Here is a 5,705-nt window from a genome sequence, read left to right as displayed (position 1 = left end):
AGCCACCCCCAAACTGCTGGGACCCCACTGCTGGTGGTGCCCCCACCCCCGAGTCACGGCTGATGGTCCCCTTTCCATGCCCCCAGGAGAGCTGTGGGCTTCTACTCCAAGAGAGGAAGCCCTCCCTCCGAGTGGCCCAGGCTGTGATGGCTCCTTTGGCTCCCAGCTGTGGCTCCTGCCTCTGCTGGGAACTCATCAAACACCCCAGGGGCCAGGCTGAGCGGCTACTTGTCTGATAGCTTCCTGTCTCCTGCTTGCTGCCAGCTCACCCGTGGAGATGCAGGGAGCCTGCCCCTACCTTAGGGTGAGTCAGTTCCTGCCTCCCCACACCCGGTCTCTTCTCCCAGCCACAGAGGGCTCATGGCCCCTGCCCCTCCGCTCTGGAGGATGTTCTAGTGCCAGGCGGCACGCTGCTGAGGTCTCCAAGGTGCCCCCAGAGGTGCCAAGAGGCCTCAGACGGGGGTCCTGCTGACGGGTATGTCAGATGGGGCGCACGGGTTGCAAGTAACCCATGACCCCACCTCAACAAAAGGAAAAACATGTTCTCTCACTGGAGCAGGGAGCCCAGCTCCAGGGCAGGGTAATCCAGAGGCTTCACAATGTCTTCAGGGACTCGGGTGTCTCTATCTTCCTACCAGCATCCTCAGCACGCAGCTGGGTCCCCAGGGCAACTCCCTCACGTACCAGCTGGCTGCCACACTCCCTGATTACGCCCAGGCAATGTGACATCCAGAAGAAGACAGAAGAAGAGCTTTATCTTCTTCATTCCTTGATTTAAGATCAAAAAAGGCTTTGCCCAGCAGCTGGGTCCCTGAACATCCCCTTAGATCTCGTCGCTCTGATTGTACCATCGTCAAGCTCCGGGAATCACGGCAGAAGCATGGGACCGCCATGATTTTGCGGGTTCTTTCCCGGTGTCACCTGAGTTTTGTGAACTCGTCACACTTCACTTTGGGATCACCCCTTTGGCCCTCTCATGAACTTGCTTTCTTGTTCTATTTTTCACTCTTTTTCTTCTTTTACAACAGAAACAGATATTTTCTTGTTCTAAATAATTCATTCAGTACAGCAGTACGTGGAGCGAAACTATGGAAGGCGTCCTTCACCGCCCTCCCCAGCCTCACGTCCCCCCGGGACACAAACGCGGGCTCTGTTTCCGCGTGGCCTCTTCCTGTCCCCGCTGCGCCTTTGCATGTGTGCGCGTGTTCACACACACCGAGGCGCTCTGCTTTCATGTTCTCGCAGGGGTGCCCTGTGCTGCTCCCGGCAGCCCCCACTGGGCTCCCCGTGCTTGCAGACCCTCTTCCCTTACTTTAACGGCGGAGCATTAGCCCACGGGGTGGAGTCCAGGGCCCTGCCTTCTCACTAGCCGTTCGGCCCTCACTCCCCTGGCTGGAGCACAGACATCCTGGGCGCGCAGCTTTCGATCCCCCCACACTTACTGCGCCATCTTCCTACGAAGTGAAAGTCAGTTACTAGTTACGGATGGGAAGCGTCTCTCAGCCCTCCTGACGGAAGGGAGGGGGGCCCTCCTCTGAGCCAACAGAAGGCACACAGCACCACAGTCTTATCAGCTTGTGGTTCTTTCGTCTATTGATTCAGGGGCAAGTCAACCTACCAGCAAGGGGAGGCGGTCGTTGTCCACCATTCCCTCGGCAACGTTTCCTGGGTTCGGGGTGGCGCACCACCTCGGTCTCCCTGAGCAGGGTGCTCACTCAGAGAGCGTGGGCTACCTGCAAAGTGGTCCCACTGTCTGGCTCACGTAGGAGCACCGGGGCAGAGTTATTAACAGCCTGTGCTTCTGCAGAACCACTTCAAGGCTCCTAACGGTGTTCACAGACTGCTGAGCTGGAACAGCTACCCAGATGCCCAGACACATGCTATTAATAACCCTCTCCGGGTTTCTTGAGGCAGACACAGCTACATCAAGTCGATTACAACTGAACCTATTCTAGACCCTTTGGTGGAGAGAAATCACTTCAATATGGGGCCGTCACCTCCGAGCAGACCAACCAAGTGTAGGACAGCCGCTCTGTACGCAGATGTGTTCAGACCTGTTGATAGCGCCCGTGAATATCCTCTCGGGCATTGGTGGGCTCCTGTCCTTCTGACTCTGCCGAGCTTCCTGTAGTAGCCAAAAGAATTACCATTGCAAAGGAGCAAAGAGAAGAAACACCTGTCTCCCAGATGTGCTCTTCACATTGGGGAGGACTCTCAAAATTTGGACCTCAACAGGAAACCTGGAATGAAGAAAGGAAATCAAGCAACAGGCATGAGACTGGAATTAGTTTATATCTCTTGGCTGATAACACACAAGGGGAAACTGTTTGACCAATCATTTTAATTAACATTGATTATGAAAACTATGGTTCCTACCACTTCTTAGTGGAAGTCTACAACTGAATTGGGAAAACAGGGCATCCACATATGAAAAAGCGGGCGACAGGTAGCCTGTTATAGGTTCAGAGGGAAAAGGCACTGTGCTTTCAGATGGGGGTGGTACCTGCCTTCCTGCAGGCCGAAAGGACTGTGCTTGGCCAGACCTGCTCCCTTCCAGCAGACCCAGCACTTCTGTCCGGGAGGCCAGCCTCCATTGCTTTGCTGTGTGCTGTCTTGCGTGCCTTTATATGTATCTTCCTCTGCTGGGACTGGAAGGGCTCCCTCCCTGCCTCCCTCCACGCTTCTGTTACCTTCCTTACCTTGAAATAGCCTTGACCATTAAAGACCTTCATGACCCTTCTTCTTCTTCTTCTTTCCTCGCCTTATTTTGTTGAGAAAAATATTGCTAAGAAGATAAAGATGATAGAATCAGGACAAAAAGCTGGAATACCCCCTGTTTAAACAGTTCAGAGGGTGTGTAATAAGTAGGTAGGAGCAGGACTTGAGGGATTTGGCTGGGGTTTACCATATAGGCTCCACCCCCACGTTCTGGTACTGGGTGCCCCCAACACCCCACATGAGGGTTCCTGGAGATAAATATTTCTTCAGGCCAACTTTGGATTCTATGGCTTTCGACCACGGGATTCAAAATGGAAAGATGAAACCTTCATAGCAACTTGGAGTTTTCTTGGAAGAGGAGTTTTCTCTACAGAATACTGTATTTTCACTGGTCGTTAAAGAGGGTCAAACAGCCCAGGAGAAACGGGTTTTCCTTCTCTCCGAGCCTGTCTCTCCTAGAGAAGCAGGCCCAGGCAGGGCCATGGGGCCGCCCTCCTGACTAGAGCCAACTGCTCCTCATAGTTTATGGTCTGGTCCACTTCAATTTCTCATGTGTTACTCTTCCAGGGGGTGCGAGGCCCAGCAATCTGGACACAGGCCAAGGAGCCAAGAGCTGCTGAGGTCCAGGTCTCTACTCTCCGACTGACACCAGCGACCACCCAGCCCAGCCAGACCACATGGCCCCTTGTTTTCCTGATGTATGAGGTGGGTAGAATGCTTTCCCCTGTAAAGAGAACTCCAAGGGATTCATTAGGTAAAATCCGTAAACATGTATCATTATAATTATTATGCTAGTTTCTAGCTGAAACTGAACTGGCCAAAAGAAAAGAAAATACCAGCACTGCCTCTGAGGGCAGGACCTTTGCTTTTCCGGTATTTCCAGTCTGGCTGGTGGGAGCGTGTCCCGGGAAGCCCAGGGGTTGCTGTGCTCCCCACATTGGAGCGTGAGGAGGCCCCGAATCTAACTGACCCCTGAGTGTAACTGGGCTCTGGGTGTTTATACAAAGGCTCCATGTCTCCTGTGAGACCCATGGGTGCAGCCTGTCTGCAGTAGGGCCCCTAACCCTGAAGTTCTTCAGAGATTGCCAGGGAGGGCAGGTGAGCAGTAACCAGACTTTCGGTTTCTAAGGTGTCCATCTAAAACCAGTGCCTCAGTGGAGTAGCTACTGTTCCTCAAGAGAAGGACCTCTGGACTTTTGAGGTTGTTACAGAGAGAACATTTCTGTGTAGTAGGACAGACCTCACCAGTTACGGCCCCGCTGCCACTGCCACCACCACAGAACCGCCACCGGCCCCACCTCCATCACCAACACCATTATCACCATCATTATCACTACCACCACAACCACCAACACCATCACCACCACCGCCAGCATCACCACCAGCACCATCGCCATCATCACAACCATCACCACCACCACCTCCAACACCAACACCAGCAGCAGCACCACCACCACTACAACCACCAGCACCATCATCACCACCACCACCGTCACCACCACCATCACCACCACCGGCACCACCACCGGCACCACCTTTAATCTGGCAGACCCTTCAATAGATCCCCCCAGCTCCCTTTCTCTGGGTCCAACAAATTGAATTCAATGCAAACTCCGGCTTCCAGGCAGAAAAGCAGCACTCCTACCCTGCTCCCCTTCAGCCCAAGGGAAGCCCCCCACCCCCCTCTTCTCCCTGGGGGTTTCCGGTCTGCGCTGGGCCCCCTCCCAAAACGGCGACCCCGGCAGTGCCCCCCGCGAGGGCCTCCCCCTGCTCCACCCGCAGAGTCCAGACGGAGCGCCCAGGCCCGAGGGAGGCAGGATAACACTCTCGAAAGGGGTGTTTTTGCACTAGCTGTTCGGTATTTACTTAGCAGAAGGGCTGAGCACTCTGAATAAATAAAGGAGGGGCCCAAAGGAAGACGGGCCTGGCCGGTGGGGGCCGCCGCGACCGCCCCCCCAGCTCCGGAGACTTCTCTCCGGGCCCCAGGTGCGCAGAAGGCCCGCAGGCACGGGCACGCGCCCTGGTTCGGGCCCTGGTTCGGACCCTAGCCCGGTCCGCCCTCCCGACTCCCTGGCTGCCCCCGAGCGAAGTCTGGAGAGGACGATGGTCTCGCTCGGTCTCTCCAAACCAGATCCCCGGCAGCCCTTCCGCTGCCCACGTGGCTGCAGGGGACGCGGGTTCCCCCTGCGCTGGGGGCCGGGGCGCCCTGCCTGCCTGTGCCAATGCCTGTGCGCGGGGGCTCTGCGCCCCGGGCCCTGGGCGCCCTCCGGATCCCCTGGGGCCCCACGCGCGCCGGGGGTCGGAGGGACCGTGATGCAGGCGGTGCCCGGCAGTCAGGGAAGGCGAACCCCGGCTTCGGCCTCTGGGCTCCGCGCTCCCCAGCCCGGGGCAGGCTGCCTGCAGGGCCTCCCCCGCCGTCCGAAAGGCTGCCCCTTAAAAAGCCCGATCTCGGCTGCAGCAGTGCGTTTGTAGCATGCTAGCCATGCAGAATGACTGGAACACGAAAATTTTAAAAAATGACGATATACAGAATACAAACCCCATTTCTTTTTATTCGATGTAACCGACCCAATTAATTTGTTATTTTGTTGTGCAAGTTTCGAAGCTTCCTCTCCGTTTCTGTGCTAGTCTCGTTGGAGAGCGGGAACAGGGGGAGCAGCTTCCGCGGGCCCTGGAGCCCCCTAGCCTTTTTCTGGGAGAGCGCGCGCGTCCCGTCCAACAGGGACAGTTGTCGGGCTTCCAGCCCCGAGGCCCTGGGTCAGTCCGCAGGGTTAACTGAGCTTGGGTTTACGCTCGGGGTGGGGCGGGGTGGGGTGGGGGGCTGTGCTGTTGACCCCAGATCCCCTCGCCGCCAGCTTCTCCTGTCGTGGGATGGGGACTCATGCGCGCAGGGTGCTGTGACCTGCTGTCGTCGGATCGGAGGACAGGATAGTCTTTCCCTTAGGTTTTACTTTTTGTTTGACTTAAGCTGAACATCAGCCTTCTTA

The sequence above is a fragment of the Furipterus horrens genome, unplaced genomic scaffold (assembly GCF_987537825.1).
Source record: "Furipterus horrens unplaced genomic scaffold, mFurHor1.1.pri manual_scaffold_1, whole genome shotgun sequence".
NCBI classification, from domain to species: Eukaryota; Metazoa; Chordata; class Mammalia; order Chiroptera; family Furipteridae; genus Furipterus; species Furipterus horrens.
The sequence above is the reverse complement of the archived record's forward strand: the minus strand, read 5'-3'. Positions refer to the sequence as shown.